This window comes from Heptranchias perlo, chromosome 33 (genome assembly GCF_035084215.1).
Source record: "Heptranchias perlo isolate sHepPer1 chromosome 33, sHepPer1.hap1, whole genome shotgun sequence".
In the NCBI taxonomy this organism is placed as follows: Eukaryota; Metazoa; Chordata; class Chondrichthyes; order Hexanchiformes; family Hexanchidae; genus Heptranchias; species Heptranchias perlo.
In genome coordinates this window covers 26,231,630-26,250,237 of record NC_090357.1, presented here as the reverse complement: position 1 = coordinate 26,250,237, position 18,608 = coordinate 26,231,630, and the positions used below count along the sequence as shown (strand labels likewise).

At 46.3% G+C, this 18,608-nt stretch overlaps 1 long non-coding RNA gene across 1 annotated transcript; it reads left to right on the top strand.

Moving 5' to 3' along the window:
• Positions 1–341: 341 nt before the first annotated feature.
• LOC137301332 (uncharacterized) lies at positions 342–12,009 on the top strand. Its single transcript, XR_010958279.1, has 3 exons — positions 342–1,022; positions 1,499–1,610; positions 11,478–12,009. It is a non-coding gene; the product is annotated as an uncharacterized lncRNA (long non-coding RNA).
• The last annotated feature ends 6,599 nt before the right edge of the window (positions 12,010–18,608 follow it).

The following is an 18,608-nucleotide window of genomic DNA, read 5'->3' as shown; positions in this document are numbered from 1 at the left end:
CCAAAAGGAAAATAGTCTATTTTGGTCATTGCTGGAAATCTGAAACGAAAACAGAAAATGCTGGAAACACTCAGCAGGTCAGGCAGCATCTGTGGAGAGAGAAACAGAGGAGTTAACGCCTCAAATGTTGACCTTTTGTTAGAACTGGGAGAAGTTACTGATGAACACGGTTTCAGTTTCTTTTTCAAATGCTTCTTTCAACTTTGATGGTTGTTGTGTTTCGAGCTCTCACCAGATAATTTTTTTAACGTCAAACACAAAAGAACCACTCCCACAGTCAAGCATTCTCATTCATAGGAACATAGGAACAGGAGTAGGCCATTCAGCCCCTCGAGCCTGTTCTGCCATTCAATTAGATCATGGCTGATCTGTATCTTAACTCCATTTACCCACCTTGGTTCCATAACCCTTAATACCCTCACCTAACAAAAATCTATCAATCTCAGTTTTGAAATTTTCAATTGACCCCCATCCTCAACAGCTTTTAGGGGAGAGAGTTCCAGATTTCCACTCCCCTTTGCGTGAAGAAGTGCTTCCTGACATCATCCCTGAATGGCCTAGCTCTTATTTTAAGGTTATGCCCCCTTGTTCTGGGCTCCCTCATCAGAGGGAATAGTTTCTCTCTATCTACCCTATCAAATCCTTTAATCGTCTTAAACACAACTCCCTCTGATCCGAAGTGTGAAAATAATCTAGGACAGTGTTTCCTGGGAGAGCAATGGATCCATATATCATCTCAGGATGTATATGTACAATTCCCACTACACACCCACATCACTGCTGAGGATAATTAACATCAGTCACAGCAGACACCATGGTGTCAGTGTGAATTTGCAAACAGGTTTATTCACAGATAGACGGCAGTAATTCCCGTGGAGGTTCTCCCGATTTTCCGATGTTGCAGCAGGAGAGTGGGGAATCCCTGTGGAAGTTCTATCCCAGACAGTGACACTGCTATTTCCACTCAGAATGGAGATGATTGGGTAATTCCCCTGTCAATCACGCCTGGAGACTGCACTGTGGTAAGTGACTGGGATTGATTTTACGCACAAAATTTGTATTATGTAATTATCCTCCACTCACTACATTTTGCTGGAGAAATAATCCTGCTTTTATCGGGAGACGTTGCTGTAGTTTCGGTCCTGAGTTCTGTTTGCTGTAGTTCATAGAGACTCTGTTTAAATAGACTCTGTTTGCTGAGTAAATAGACTGATTGCTGTAGTGCTTTGTTTAAATAGACTCTGTCTGCTGTTTGCTGAGTAAATAGACTTTGTTGTAAAATAGACTGTTTGCTGTAAGTCCTGCCGTAAGTCCCACCCCACCTTCAACTCATTGGCTGACACAATGGTGTCAATCGATGCTCTGCAGAGTCTTTTGCACTAGTGCAGAGCCAGTTGTCAAGGTCAGCTTATATTTTGCAATAGTTTTCAAAGAGAGTTAAATGGTCTAACCAACCTGTTGAGTTTCTTTGAATAAAATGTCTTTGCTTATTGTTCAGGTAAAGGACAGTAGCCTCTCGCCTGCACACCAGTGATATCCCAATCCCTGCAAACTGCTGTAGGTTCTCAAAATCGGAAATAAAAGTGGAAAATGCTGGAAGCACCAAGCAGGTCAGTCAGCAACTGTGGAGAGAACAGGTTAGGGTCGCCAACTCTCCAGGATTGTCCTGGAGTCTCCAGGAATTAAACATTAACCTCCTGGACACTGCTGCGAGCAAGTCATCGGGCGTTAAAAAAATTGTTTTTTTTTAGAAACATTTCCTTGAACACTTTCAGTTATTAGTTACAAAAATACCGGAGATGGTGGTCGGGGGTTGGGTGGGGTGGTGGTGGGAGAAAAGCTGTTTGACTGGGTGAGGCGGTTGGAGGTGGGAGGTCATGTGGTGCAATCTCCAGGAATACATCCGATCAAAGTTGGCAACCCTAGAATAGGTTTGAAAATGATCTGGTGAAGTACAGCAAGCCGATCAGCTCAGAGCGAACGAGGATATCGGAAATGCCCAAATCTTATATCTGTCACGCCGTGGATATGCGGCCTTCCCTATCGAGAAGCCAATTTGTCGCCTTATTTTCAACTTAGACTTCAGCTACTTAACATGTGAAGCAAACGTGTGTGCTGAAAACCACCTGAGTGGAGTTGACGAGGGCTGTGTAAGTTAAGGTTGTCCTGAGCAGATTGCGACATTGATTAATTGCCAAGGGATGTATGTTAAGTGAAGTGGGCTTTAGGCTCAGTGGTAACATTCCCGAATCTGAGTCAGAAGGTGAGGGTCCCAACCAGACAGTCCCGGCGAGCGGAGACCAGAGCGCTGGCTCTCAATACTCGGTTGACGTCAAGCATCTGATGGGTTAGGGCACCCCTCCCCTATTTTAAATGTTAGGTGGGGCTCTCTAGCCTTGATTGTAGCCCACCTAGGATAAGGTTCTCCGCAGATAAAAACCCATGAGAAAGGCAATGGGAAACCGTGTGTGTGAGACTTGAGTTAGGACCTGCCCCTAGTGCAGAACACAACCAATAGACAGACATGTTAAGTGTTTCTAGCAGAGGCACTATGGCCTGGAATAACCTTCCACTTTACTCTTCCAAATCAGGCGTTATAGCGGCAGAAAGAGGGGGGAAACTTCCAAATTGCATCAACATGTGTCGTATTCCCTTGGGTTTAGAAGGTTGAGGGTTGATCTAATTGAGGTTTTTAAAATGATAAAAGAGATTCGATACTATTTCCTCCGGTGGGGGAATCCGGAACAAGGGGACATAATTTAAGAGAGCACTTCGGGAGCGCAGCTGTTTCAAAAACAAAGACATGTGGAAAAAAAGAAAAAAACTGAAAGATAACATCACAGACAGAAGGACGAGCGGCAGAACCCGAGGACTAGAAGCTAAGTGTCTGATTTATTTACTTATCTTCATAATTAACTATATAGGAATTAAGGGGCTACCAAACTAAATATATATATATATATATAAATTTTTATAACATAAGAGCTAAACTAAATTTCAGATAAACAGACAGTAAATCTAAATAAAATGGCAGGACAACTGGGAGCCTTTCCCTGCAATTCCTGTACCATGTGGGTACTCCAGGACGCTTCATATGTCCTGGATAACCATGTGTGCAGGAAGTGCCTCCAGCTGCTTGAGCTTGAGGTCAAGGTTTCTGAACTTGAGGAGCGGCTGGAGTCGCTGCAGGATATATGGGAGGCAAAGAATTTCGTAGATCACACATTCCAGGAGGTGGTCACCCCGCAGCCGCGGAGAGTTCAGGGGTAGACAGTAAGTGGGTGGCCATCTGGCAGGGTAGGAAGAGACAGGCAGTGCAGGAAACTTCCGGGAGTGCGGCTCCCATGAACCCGTTTTCAGTGCTGAGGGTGATGAGACCTCGGAGGGTGCAGTCCAGAGAACATCCACGACAATGTGGGGCAAATGGCTGCTCGGGGAGACACAGCAAAGTGTAGAAAAGCAGTGGCCATAGGGGATTCAATATTCAGGGGGACAGACAGGCGTTTCTGCAACCACCATTGTGAGTCTCTCATGGCGTGTCACCTCCCTAGTGCCGGGGTAAAGGAAAGGGGAACAGCCAAGTCACGGAACCAATGACATAGGAAGGAAAAGGGATGAGGTCCTGCAGTTAGAGTTTCAGGAGCTAGGGAGGAAGTTAAAAAGCAGGACCTCAAAGGTGGTAATCTCTGGATTACTCCCAGAGACACGTGCTAGTGAGTATAGGAACAGTAAGATAAGGCAGGTTAACACATGGCTGGAGAAATGGTGCAGGAGGGAGGCATTGGACCAGTTCTGGGGCAGTAGGGACCTGTACAAAATGGACGGGTTGCATCTCAACAGAGCTGGGACCAATGTCCTCGTATTGAAGTCACCTAGTGCTGTGGGGGAGGGTTTAAACTAATTTGGCAGGGGAAGGGGCACCAGGACGAAGCATTAGAGAGGAGATACAAGGTGCACAAAGCATTGGGAGAGACAAACAGCAATTAGAATAAACAGCAGTTCAGAAATAGGAAGGATCAGACAGAGGAGAAATGTGAGGCAGACTAAGATGGGTTTAGGGTGCATGTGCATAAATGCTCAGAGCCTGGTGAATAAGGTTGATGAGCTGCAGGCACAAGTAGCCACATGGGATTATGATATAGTGGCAATAACAGAAACCTGACTCAAACAAGGGCAGGATTGGCAACTTAATATTCCTGGATACAATGTATTTAGGAAAGATAGAGAAGGAAAAAAAGAAGAGGGTGGCAGTATTGATCAAAGATACTGTTACAGGGATCAAAGACAGAATCTATTTGGTTAGAATTAAGGAACAATAGAGGAGCTATTACGCTATTGGGTGTATACTGTAGGCCACCAAATAGTGGGAATGAGATAGAGGAGCAAATTTGCAGGCAAATTTCAGAAAGGTGCAAGAATTATAGAGTACTGATAATGGGGGACTTCAATTATCCTGATATAGAATGGGGAAATAACAATGTAAACGGCAATAAGGTGGAGGAATTCCTGAAATGTTTACAAGAGAACTTTCTTGATCAGTATGTTTCCAGCCCAACGAGGAAGGAGGCATTGCTGGATCTGGTTCTGGAGAATGAAATGGAGAATATTTCAGTGGGAGAGCATTTGGGAAACAGTGATCACAATATCATTAGATTTACAGTAGTTATGTAAAAGGACCAGAATCAATCAAACGTGAAAATACTCAACTGGAGGAGGGCTAATTTCAGTGAGTTGAAAGGGGATCTGGCCCGGGTGGATTAAAATCAAAGATTGGCAGGTAAAATAGTAAATGAGCAATGGGAGGCCTTTAAATAGCTAACGTAAAAGGAAATCCAAAGTGTACTATAGGCATATAAATAGTAAACGGGTAGTAAGAGGAGGGGTGTGGCCAATTAGGGGCCAAAAAGGGGATATACACATGGAGGCAGAGGGCATGGCAGAGGTACTAAATGAGTACTTTGCATCTGTCTTTACCAAGGAAGACGATACGGCCAAAGCCACAGTAAAAGAGGAGGTAGTTGAGATACCGTATGGGATAAAAATTGATAAAGAGGAGGTACTAGAAAGGCTGGCTGCATTTAAAATAGATAAGTCACCCGCTCCAGATGGGATGCATCCTAGGTTACTGAGGGAAGTAAGGGTGGAAATTGCGGAGGTGCTGGCCACAATCGTCCAATCCTCCTTAGACACAGGGATGGTGCCGGAGGACTGGAGAATTGCAAATGTTACATCCTTGTTCAAAAAAGGGCCCAAGGATAAACTACAGGCCAGTCAGTTTAACCTCGGTGTTGGGGAAGATTTTAGAAACAATAATCCGGGACAAAAATAATAGTCACTTGGACAAGTGTGGATTAATAAGGGAAAGCCAGCACGGATTTGTTAAAGGCAAATCGTGTTTGACTAACTTGATTGAGTTTTTGATGAGATAACAGAGAGGGTCGATGAGGGCAACACGGTTGGTGTGGTGTATATGGACTTTCAAAAGACGTTTGATAAAGTGTCGCATAATAGGCTTGTCAATGAAATTGGAGCCCACAGAATAAGAGGGGGCAGTGGCAGCATGGATATGAAATTGGCTAAGTAATAGGAAACAGAGGGTAGTGGTGAACAGTTGTTTTTCGAACTGGAGGGAGGTGTACAGTGGTGTTCCCCAGGGGTCAGTGCTGGGACCACTGCTTTTTTTGATATATATTGGTGTCTTGGACTTGGGTGTACAGGGTGAAATTTCAAAATTTGCAGATGACACAAAACTTGGAAGTGTAGTAAACAGTGAGGAGGATAGTGATAGACTTCAAGAGGACATAGAGAGGCTGGTGAAATGGGCGGACACATGGCAGATGAAATTTAATGCTGAGAAGTGTGAGGCGATACATTTTGGTAGGAAGAACGAGGAGAGGCAGTATAAACTAAAGGGTACAACTCTAAAGGGGTGCAGGAACAGAGAGACCTGGGGGTATATGTACACAGGCCATGGAAGGTGGCGGGAAAGGTTGAGAAAGCAGTTAAGAAAGCAAATGGGATCCTGTGCTTTATATATAGAGGCATAGAGTGCAAAAGCAAAGATGCTATGTTGAACCTTTATAAAACAATTGTTCGGCCACAATTGGACTATTGTGTCCAATTCTGGGCTCCGCACTTGAGGAAGGATTTGAAGGCCTTAGAGAGGTTTCAGGTTTGGGTTCCGCCAGGACCACTTGGCTCCAGACCTCATTACAGCCTTTGTCCAAACATTCCAGAGGTGAGGTGAGAGTGACTGCCCTTGACATCAAGGCAGTATTTGACCAAGTGTGGCACCAAGGAGCTCTGGTAAAATTGAAGTAATTGGGAATCAAGGGAGAACTCTCCAGTGGCTGGAGTCATACCTAGCATAAAGGAAGATGGTAGTGGTTGTTGGAGGCCAATCATCTCAGCCCCAGGACATTGCTGCAGGAGTTCCTCAGGGCAGTGTCCTTGGCTGAACCATTTTCAGCTGTTTCATCAATGACCTTCCCTCCATGGGGATGCTCCCTGATGATTGCACAGTGTTCAGTTCCATTCGCAACCCCTCAGATAATGAAGCAGTCCGTGGCCAAATGCAGCAAAACCTGGACAATATCCAGGCTTGGGCTGATAAGTGGCAAGTAACATTCGCACCAGACAAGTGCCAGGCAATGACCATCTCCAAAAAGAGAGAGTCTAACCACCTCCCCTTGTCATTCAACGGCATTACCATAGCTGAATCCCCCACCATCAACATCCTAGGGGTCACCACTGACCAGAAACTTAACTGGACCAGCCACATAAATACTGTGGCTACAAGAGCAGGTCAGAGGCTGGGTATTCTGCAGCGAGTGACTCACCTCCTGACTCCCCAAAGCCTTTCCACCATCTACAAGTTAGGAATATTCTCCACTTGCCTGGATGAGTGCAGCTCCAACAACACTCAAGAAGCTCGACACTATCCAAGACAAAGCAGCCCGCTTGATTGGTACCCCATCCACCACCCTAAACATTCACTCCCTTCACCACCGGCGCACCGTGACTGCAGCAACTCGCCAAGGCTTCCGCGGCCTCTACCACCTAGAAGGACAAGGGCAGCAGGCACATGGGAACAACACCACCTGCACATTGATGATGGGGATGTTTACAGAGCCTCCTCCTCCCGTTAGTTGTTTAATTGTCCACCTCCATTCACGACTGGATGTGGCCGGACTGCAGAGCTTTGATCTGATCCATTGGTTGTGGAATCGCTTAGCTCTGTCTATAGCATGTTGCTTCCGCTGTTAAGCATGCATGTAGTCTTGTGTTGTAGCTTCACCAGGTTGGCACCTCATTTTTCGGTACGCCTGGTGTTGCTCCTGGCATGCTCTTCTACACTCCTCATTGAACCAGGGTTGATCCCCAGGCTTGTTGGTAATGGTAGAGTGAGGAATATGCCGGGCCATGAGGTTACAGATTGTGCTGGAATACAATTCTGCTGCTGCTGATGACCCACAGTGCCTCATGGATGCCCAGTTTTGAGCTGCTGGATCTGTTCTGAATCTATCCCATTTAGCACGGTGGTAGTGCCACACAACACACTGGATGGTGTCCTCAGTGTTAAGACAGGACTTCGTCTCCACAAGGACTGTGCGGTGGTCACTCCTACCAATACTGTCATGGACCGATGCATCTGCGACAGGTAGATTGGTGAGGACGAGGTCAAGTAGGTTTTTCCCTTGTGTTGGTTCGCTCACCACCTGCAGCAGGCCCAGTCTGGTAGTTATATCCTTCAGGACTTGGCCAGCTTGGTCAGTAGTGGTGCTACCGAGCCACTCTTGGTGATGGACATTGAAGTTCTCCACCCAGAGTACGTTTTGTGCCCTTGCTACCCTCAGTGCTTCCTCCAAGTGGTGTTCAACATGGGGGAGGACTGATTCATCAGCTGAGGGAGGGCGGTAGGTGGTAATCAGCAGGAGGTTTCCTTGCCCATGTTTGACCTGATGCCATGAGATTTCATGGGGTCCGGAGTCAATGTTGAGGACTCCCAGGGCCATTCCCTCCTTACTGTATATCACTGTACCGCCACCTCTGGTGGGTCTGTCCTGCCAGTGGGACAGGGCATACCCAGGGATGGTGATGGAAGAAATGCTCCTTTAAAGTGGCTTCCATCTCCTCAGGTGCTGCACTGACTTTTCGCTCCCCACATCTCCCTCCCCCAGCAGCAGCAGGCCCCATTCCTGTTGGTTTCCCACTGGGTGCCTGCCTACATAGGAAATGAGGCCTGACCCAAGAAACTGCCACCCCGGGTTACCCTCTCCACGATGGTGACCCTTCCCCTCCCCCCAGGCCTTACTTTGCTGCCCGCCGGCAGCCTCCAGGCCACTCAATATTTCACCAGCCCAAGTTCGACAAGTTGCATCGGATGCCCATTTGGCGCCCACAGTACGCTGGTTCTATTTAAATGAGGCCTAAAAATGGCTCAGGCCTCTTCATTGCCTGAAGTGCCAGCCCAGTAGCTCCGCAGGTTAAAGGTTAAAATCTACCCCTCAATTCAGGAAAATCTCCGTGAAGTCCTTGGCCCAGAAATGCGATGGCACAGCCATGGTTTATCAGGCACAAAACGATCAGTAATGAGGTTCTCTGCAGTCCTAATCCTCCTTCTCGCTTCCCACTTCTCCCTCATCCCACAATCTTTTCTGACTCAGGTGCTGCAGATGGTGTAAGCACCCACTTTCTCCTCTCCTCTCATTTCAGATACCCAAGAACTGGAACCTTCCCAGCTTGAGGAAGAAGGCGAAGGCGACAACGATGATGAAAAGGCATCGTCACTCGATCGTACACTCGCAGCTACCAGCTCAGAGACTGACACTGTGTGTACTTTAGAAGCGAGGTCACTCATTAGTTCTGCTGCAGAGGATTCAGATAAGGTCTCTGATGGCCCAGGCTGCAGAAGACGGCTGATGGGGGGACACATCCAAATGCTTGCTGCACTGGAAAGTCTGCACACAATGTCAAGGGGCATGGAGGAGCCCAGCTCCAACTTGGCACAGAGCTTTCCACAGAGCTTGGAGCCCATCCTTTCCAATGTGGAACGGGTGTCACCTCCGTCAGCACACTTGTGGAACCCACCATGATACAGCGTCTGATGACCAATGCCCATTGCAGCACAAAGAGCTTCCATCAAAGGTCTGACTGCTGCTTTGGAATCTCTGACTGCTGCCAACGTGCCTCTGGGTACCACTGTTGAAAGGGGCTTCCAGGGTGTCACGGCAGTCCAGCAATCTGTTCTCCAACAGATCACCAGGATTGACCCTAGAGAGTGGCAGTGGCACCATGGAACAGGAACCTGCTGTCCTCGCTCAGAATGACAGCGTTCCTGCTCCCACCCCTGCCACTCCACCAGTGCCCGTGCTGTTGTCCGTCAGCCAGCCAGGCCAGACTGCTACAGTCTAGGCCGAGATGGTGCAGCTTGAAGCCGGGCCCTGCCAGCCCAGAGCCGCTCGAGGTCGTCCTCCACAGCCATCTGCACGCTCCTCAGTTGAAGGTCAGCAGCCTCCCACCACCCATGCTCCAGCTGTTGAGGAAGCAGCTCGTAGGAGCACCAGGATAAGGAAAGGCACACGGGAGACAGGCACTGGGGGAATGCACAGGGGTGATTAGTTTCATTATGTTTGCAATTTTTAATGATTGAATTGAAAAATTTGGTTTAGTGGTGGTTTTTATTTCTGTGGTGAACTGAGGGAGGAACCAATAAGTGTTGTCAGAAATAGGATGATGTGATGGTCATGTAAGAGAGGAGAGGTAAGGAATGTGGGAGTGTTGGTGAATGGGGAGGTGTAGCTGAGGTTACTGGTATCGCTCATCAATAATCTGATCATGTAGAGCCCTGGCAGAAAGGGCCTGCCTACATTTTAGCCTGCCTTCCTCTTCCTCCTCGTCCTTTTGTACTTCCTCCTCCTCCTCGTGCTTTTGCTCCTCCGGTTCTCGCCTGATAGGTGGTGGCATGGGCTGGTCCCTTATAATGGCCAGGTTGTGCAGCATGCAGCATACAACCACAAATCTCAATACCCGCTCAGCTGAATACTGCAGGGCTCCTCCAGAGTGGTCCAGGCAGCGGAAGCATTGCTTGAGGACACCGATGGTGTACTCGATGATGTTCCTTGTGGCAGAATGGCTCTCGTTGTAGGCCTTCTGTGCACATGTGCACAGGTTCCTGACTGGAGTCATAAGCCATTTCATGAGGAGATAACCCTTGTGAGCCAGTAGCCAGCCTTTGAGTTGCCGTGCTGCTTCAAATACAGGTGGAACAGAGGACTGCCACAGAATTAAAGAATCATGACTGCTGCTGGGATAACGGGCATTGACCTGCATGATGTGCTACCTGTGGTCGCACATCAGCTGCACATTGAGGGAGTGGAATCCCTTTCTGTAGATGAATATGGCTGAGTTCAGATGAGGAGCATGTGTGTGCAGTCAATGGCACCCTGCACCATGGGGGAGCCTGCAATTCATATAAAACCTCACGCTTGCTCCTCCTGCTTGTCTTTGGCAAGAACAAATGAGATGAATGTGTTTCTCATTGTATAGAGAGCCTCAGTGACCTCCCTTATACTGCGAGATGTAGCTTATATCTCCAGTAGCAGCCTGAAAGGAGCCAAAGGCATAAAAATTAAGAGCCACAGTTACCTTAATAGCCACAGGCAATGCTGTCCTTGCCCTGCTTTGAGGCTGCAGTTGTAGCTGCAGCAGTTGACAGGTTTTACTCACGACCTCTTTTATGAACCGAAGACGTCTGATGCACTGGTCCTCGCTGAAGTTGAGGTAAGAAAATCGCTCCCTGAAGACCATCCGCAAATATGGCCTCCCGTTGAGTGCCCTGCTCCTCCTCCTCCTCCCTCCCTCTTCTAGCAGCTTGTCCTGCTCTGCGTGGCCTCTCTTCATTCCCCCAGTCATGTTCAATTCCCAGAGGAAGCCCTACCAGGCCATCCATGTCTGGAAGCAATTTTTTTTGGCACAACATTTTAAATGACACAAAAAGTACAGCAAAACCAGCCAGGCCACTCCCTATAGATTACTGAAACTTTAGCCAAGTATAGGAAACCTCCAAAAACTCGTACAATTGCACCTGCAACCAGAAGGAATAATCCAGCGACTAACCTGTAAGTACTTCATGATCCCTTTAAATAGCGCTGGTGGGGGAGGGTCCTTCATGCTGTTTAACGTTGTGTTCAGCTGCGTGAGGTTAAGACAGGGCGTTGGGTGGAGTGTGGAGTTCCTGAATGGCTTCAGATCAGCATTGCACACTGATTCATGATCTCGCTGCTCTGCATGCTGCCAGCGGTGGTTCGGTGCGCGCACGCAAACCCCTTTACTAAGATGGCGTTGTAGGGAATTCCTTATTTTGTGTGATTCTTGGACCATGGCCGAATAGTCAAGCAAAGAAAGTCACCCTCACTCACGGTGGTTTTGTCAATCAAAAGTAATTATTTAATGATGTTATCATTGATACCATGCAGACGCTGCGACAACGGATGAACGGACACCGCGCAACAATCGCCAAACAGGAGGGTTCTCTCCCTGTCGGGGAACACTTCAGCAGTCATGGACATTCAGCCACCGACCTTCGGGTAAGCGTACTCCAAGACGGCCTTCGAGACACTCGACAACGCAAAATCGTCGAGCAGAAATTGATAGCCAAGTTCCGCACCCATGAGGATGGCCTCAACCGGGATCTTGGGTTCATGTCACACTAAACGTAACCCCACCAGCGAACAAATGTTATCTGTTTTTAATATAACGGGTCATTGACTGTCTTCCTTATCTCTCTCTCTCTCTCTTTTTTTTGGGGGTTTGTATATTCGGTGGCCTTTTTAGGTGACACCTTTCTGTCTGCTCACTGTGATTGCCTTGGCAACGGGCAGTAATCACCAGGCATTGTTCTGTGATCTTAAAATGCGACGGATTCGAAAATGTCATTTCCACACCGCCTGAGGAAGGGGGAAGCCCCCGAAAGCTGGTGGGATTAAAAATAAAATTGCTGGACTATAACTTGGTGTTGTAAAATTGTTTACAATTGTCAACCCCAGTCCATCACCGGCATCTCCACATCATCATTGATACAAGCATTCATGAAGCAAAATCAAACCATACATATGACTTTCCTTTATAAAATCCTGTTATACACTTAATAATTCGTAATGTTATTATGTAATGACTTAACAATTCATACAGTTGAATCTGTATTAATTCAGATTCATACATCTGTTTGACAAGGCGGAAGGCTTGCTATTTTGCTAATTAAGTTTTCTCCAGCATTGCGGTAACTTGCGATGCCCATCCTAATACAGGTTAGTTGAATCATCAAGTACACATGGGTTGCAACTAGGCACCCTATCGTTTATAAAAATTAGGTCAACGCATAACTAATGTCTTAACTAATATTTGAGTCAACCTGTCTTATTCTGTTGAAGTTCTGCATCATAGAACATGAACAGGTAAGTTACAGGTTTAATTTTACATGGAAAAACGATCAACAGTAATGAAAAGAAATGTTGGATTAACTCCAGTGATAAGACTCGGTGGCAAATGTGCAGTAACATTAGCCAAACACAGGCTGATCCAGAGACAGAGCTCTACTACCACTAGTCTAATCCCATCATGTCAGACTTGCCCAATTTTATTCGCGTCTTCCCCAATCTCATCAGCACTCACCGCTCAAGATAAACAGAGATACAATAAAACTATTAAAGTTAATTGCAATTCTCCACTTTAAAATGTGACCTTGCTGATTGTTTTTTTTTCTGTAAAATGAAAACCTTGTATAAATATAGACCCGAGTGTTTCCCACTGAAACAAGTGTGAGATTCAGGCACAAGCTAAAAAAAACAGATGACCTGGTCATTACCACATTGCTGTTTGTGGGACCTTGCTGAGCGTAAATAGCAGCCACATTTCCTACATTACAACAGTGACTACACTTCATAAAGTACCGCATTGGCTGTAAAGCGCGTTGGGACGTCCTGAGGTTATGAAAGGCGCTCTATAAATGCATATTCTTTTTTTTTGTTCAAAGGCTTCAGACAGAGCTGGAGTTAAAAAAGCCAAAACACCATTGTCTTGTTGGACTCGAACACTTGTGGTCCACTGAGATACAAACCAAGATGTAAAGGAGCCTTCGAAACTGTACGTCTGAATGAAACTTGTGAATGGCATAGACTGGATTCTTACATGTTGCAAATACGCTCCTTCAGCAAAGGGGGTCAATTGAACTAGTCATAGAATCATACAGCACAGAATGAGGCCATTTTAGTCCCACACCCCAGCTTTTTCCCCATACCCCTGCAAATGAGTCCTCTTCAAACACATATCCAATTACCTTTTGAAAGTTCCTATGGAATCTGCTTCCACCATCCTTTCAGGCAGCGCGTTCCAGATCTTAACAACCCTCTGTGTGAATAAATTTCTCCTCATTTCCCCTCTAATTCTTTTGCCAATTATTTTAAATCTATGACCTCTGGTTACTGACCCACTTGCCAGAGGAAACAATTTCTCCTTACTTACTCTAACAAAACCCCTCATTATCTTGAATACTTCAATTAGGTCTCCACTTAACCTTTTGTGTAATAAGGTGAACAATCCCAGCTTCTCCAATCTCTCCACATAACTGAAATCCGTTATCCCTGTTATCATCCTGGTAAATCTCCTCTGTACTCTCTCCGAGGCCTCGACATCCTTCCTAATGTGTGGTGCCCAGAATTGTACACAATACTACAGCTGAGGCCTAACCAGTGATTTGTAAAGGTTTAGCATGACTTCCTTGTTTTTGTATTCAATGCCCCTATTTACAAAGCCAAGTATCCCATACACTTTCTTAACTGCCTTAAAAACTTGCCCTGCCACCTTCAATGATTTGAGAATGTGCACCCCCAGGTCCTGCTGCTCTTGCACTCCCCTCAAAATAGTACCATTTAGATTATACTGCCTCTCTATGTTGCTCCTCCCAAAGGGCATCATTTCACACTTATCCACATTAAATTGTATTTGCCATGTGTCTGCCCATTTCACCAGTCTGTCTATGTCCTCCTGAAGTCTGCTACTATCCTCCTCACTATTTACTAAGTTGCTAAGTCCTGTATCATCCGCAAACTTCGAAACTATACTCCCTATACCCAAGTCCAGGTCAGTTATATATAACAAGAAAAGCAATGGTCCTAATGCCAACCCCTGGGGGACCCCACTGCATACTTCTCTCCAATCAGAAAAACATCCATTCACCACTGCTCTCTGCCTCCTATCCCTTAGCCAGTTACATACCCAAGATACCACCGTCCATTCAATGCCATGTGCTTCTATTTTCCAAGTAAGTCTGTTATGTGGTACTTTATCAAATGCCTTTTGAAAGTCCATATATACAACATCTACTGCACTACGTTCATCAACCCTCTCTGTTATTTCATCAAAGAACTCAATCAGGTTAGTCAGACATGATTTGCCTTTAACAAATCCGTGCTGGTGCCTCTTATTAACCCATGCTTCTCCAAGTGAGAATTAATTTTGTCCTTGACAATGGTCTCCAGTAGTTTTCCCACCACTGATGTTAGACTCACTGGCCTGTAATTACCAGGTTTATCCCTCTCCCATTTTTTGAACAGGAGTGTAACATTTCCAATCCTCCAGTCCTCTGGCACCACTCCCATATCAAAGGAGGATTGAGAGATTGTGGTCAGAGCTTCTGCTATCTCCAGCCTTCCTTCCCTCAGCAACCTGGGATACATCCCATCTGGACCAGATGACTTGTTAACTTTGAGTGATGCCAACTTATTTAGCACCTCCTTTCTATCTATTTTCATCCTATCCAGTATCTCTACTCCCTCCTCCTCTACGGCGACATTAACTTCATCATCTTCTTTTGTGAAGACAGATGCAAAGTACTCATTCAGTACCTCAGTCATGTCCTCTGCCTCCACAAGAAAATTTCCTTTTTTGTCCCTAATCGGCCCCACCATTCCTTTAACTATTCTTTTACTTTTTATATATTTATAAAAGATTTTTGGGTTTCCTTTTATGTTACCTGCTAATCTTTTCTCATACCCTCTCTTTGCCCTTCTTATATCCTTTTTCAATTTCCCCCTGCGCTCCCTGTATTCTGCCTGGTTTTCTTCTGTATTCTGTGCTGGTCGGCTTTGCTTTTTTCCTCCTTCTAATTCCTGCTCTTTTGTCATAAACCTCCTTTTTCTGTTTTATTTTAACCTCTATTTCCTTTGTCATCCAGGGAGCTCTAGCTTTGAATGCCCTATCTTTCCTCCTTATGGGGATATGCTTGGTTTGTACCTGAACTATCTCCACCTTGAAGGCCTGCCATTGCTCATTTATTGTTTCCAGTCCACCTGTGCTAGATCCCTTCTCAAATCACTGAAATTGGCTCTCTTCCAGTTGGGTATTTTCAGCTTTGATTTTTCTTTGTCCCTTTCCATAACTGTTTTAAACCTAATTATATTATGATCACTATTACCCAGATGTTCTCCGACTGAAACACACTCCACTTAGCCTACTTCATTCCCCAGAACTAGATCCAGCACTGCTTCCTTCCTCATTGGGCTGGAAACACACTGATTAAGAAAGTTCTCCTGTACACATTTTAGGAATTCTTCACCCACCTTGCCCTTTACTCTGTTTTTTCCCCAGTCTATATTAGGGTAATTGAAGTCCCTACTATTACTGCTCTATTATTTTTATATTTCCCTGAAATTTGCCTACTGCTTTGCTCCTCTCTCTCCTTCTGTAGTAAACACCCAGCAATGTAACAGCTCCTTTTCTGTTCCTTAACTCAAACCAAATAGATTCAGTTTTAGAACCCTCTGGTATATCGTCCCTCTGTAGAACTGTAATATTATCCTTGATCAATACTGCCACCCCCAACTCCTGTCTTTTTTCCTTTCCTATCCCTCCTGAATACATTGTAACCCGGAATTTTAGTTCCCATTCCTCCCCATGTTTAAGCCAGGTCTCCATTACAGCCACTATAACTTAACCCCAGGTGGCAACTTGTGCCTGCAGCTCATTAACCTTATTTGTAACACTCCTCACATTAACACACATGCATTCCAACACTGTGCTGGTCGGCTTTGCTTTTTTCCTCCTTCTAATTCCTGCTCTTTCTACACTATTCTTTGTTCTGTTGCTGTTTGCCCCTCCTAGTTTTCAGTACATCTTGTCTCCTCTGCTGCTACGCCTTGGTTCCCCTCCCCCAGCCAGATTAGTTTAAACCCTCCCCGACAGCACTAGTTAACCTCCCCACGAAGACATTGGTCCCAGCCCTGTTGAGGTGCAACCTGTCTGGCTTGTGAAGGTCCCTCCTGCCCCAGAACCGGTCCCAATGCTGCAGGGATCTGAAGCCTTACACTGGTTCTTGGACCTCGGAATTACAAGAACAAAATTGTTAGTTTATTAGACCAACGAAACCCCAGTACAAACCCTTCTATGATTTGACTGAAACTTACAATCACCCACGTTGGTGGTCGTTAGCGATGTTGATTGTAAGCCTGGATCTGGAGGTCACTAGTCTCCGTCCGTCCTCACCTGACTGCAGCCTCCACGTGCTGCTGTTGTACCTTGTTATAGTGTTCCAGACATGCAAACCCCCACCTGGGCCTCATCCATGGTTTCAGCTATCAATCTGTTGGATTGCTTGACATTCACACCTCTTCATCTGGGCGTCTCAGTGATTCAAAACTCCTTAGTTGTGCAGAGCTGTGAGGCCTTATCTCCTCCCCTGCTACCTGCACAGTATCAGGACAATGCGGTATTCCTCACTGTGATGGGCCTTTGGCTCACAGCATTGTTTAGGTGGTCATGATGTGGAGATGCCGGTGATGGACTGGGGTTGACAATTGTAAACAATTTTACAACACCAAGTTATAGTCCAGCAATTTTATTTTAAATTCACAAGCTTTCGGAGGCTTCCTCCTTCGTCAGGTGAACGATGTGGAAAAAAAAACATCGTTCACCTGACGAAGGAGGAAGCCTCCGAAAGCTTGTGAATTTAAAATAAAATTGCTGGACTATAACTTGGTGTTGTAAAATTGTTTACAATTGTTTGGGTGGGAAAGGCCTTCCGTTCTTGTCTGAGACTGAGCGTGGCTCAGAGGCTCAGTTTGATTAGACATTGTCTCGATGTTAATGTGTCTTCGCCAGGGGATCATTGTTTGATGTAAATGAGTCTCTGAAACTGATCATGGGCTGGAGTCTCTTTGACTTGCACCTGGGGTTAACTGTTTCATATCTCGCAGCCTGTTACATGTCTTGCAGTTTTACTGTGTTTTTAAAGTATTTTCCATATTTGTATTCTTACAAGCCCTCCCTCCTGCACCTTTTCTCCAGCCACGCATTCACCTGCACTATTTTCCTGTTTCTGTACTCACTAGCACGTGGCACTGGAAATAATCCAGAGATTAGCACATTTGAGGTCCTGTTCTTGAAACTTTTTCCTAACTCCTGAAACTCTGTCTGTAGGACCTCAACCCTTTTCCCACCTATGTCGCTGGTTCCAACATGGACCATGACTTCTGGCTGTTCCCCGTCTCCTCACAGAATGTCCTGCACCCATTCCATGATGTCCTTTACCCTGGCACCAGGGAGGGAATACACACGTCTGCGGTTTCAGAAACGACTGTCTATCCCCCTGTCGAATTCCCAATAACTGCATTTCGACACTTCCTTGTGCCCCCCTTGTACCGAGTCTCCCACAGTGCCATGGATTTGCTTCTGACTGCACACCCCCGAGGTGTTATCACCCTCACTGGTATTAAGTACTGTTTTAATCTGTTGAAGTGCCAAACTCTCAGGGGATTCCTGCAGTGCTTGCCTGTTCCTCCTGGTCGACCCACGCCCTCTCCTCTTGAACTCTCTGTAGCTGCGGGGTGACCACCTCCTGAAACGTGCTTTCCATGAAGCTCTCAGCTTCCCATATGCACTGTAGTGACGCCAGCCGCCCCTCAAGCTCAGAATCTCAGAGCTCGAGCTCAAGATGTTGGCGGCACTTCCTGCATGTGTGGTTTTGCAGAACACACAAAGTGTTCAGGAGTTCCCACATGACACAGGATGTGCAGGCGATGGGCCCCAGCTGTCCTGTCATGTCAGCTAACAGATATTTAAAATTGTTCTTTTAGCTTTAAGGCAATTTAACTGTTTAGCTAACACTAAAACACTAGGGCCTAAATTTTAAACCGGAAGAACAGGTGGGTTTGGGGGTGGGGAGGCAGTGAAAATGTTTTAAATCTAAAACCCGACCCTAACTCGCTTCCAAACCACCCACGTCTGGTTTTAACGGAGGTTGGACGAGGGACGGGCGACCAACCCACTCTCAGGAGGCAGATCGGTCACAGAAAACTTTTAAGGAGGCTGTGGGCCTCCATTTTTAGAACTTTTTTATTTTTAACCCCTGAGGGCGTGACTCCTGGGCCTTCTGCTTCACGCCAGTTAGAGGAGGCGACAAGGCCTGAAACAGCAGGTAAGTGCCTTTATTGCACTGCTTGTGGGCCCAGGGGAGCAGGCGTGCTTCCCCTAGGCCCAACAAGCCTGCCTGCAGCGACCCCCGCCCCCCCATGATCTCCAACCCCCCCCACAACGATCTCCGACCCCTTCCCACG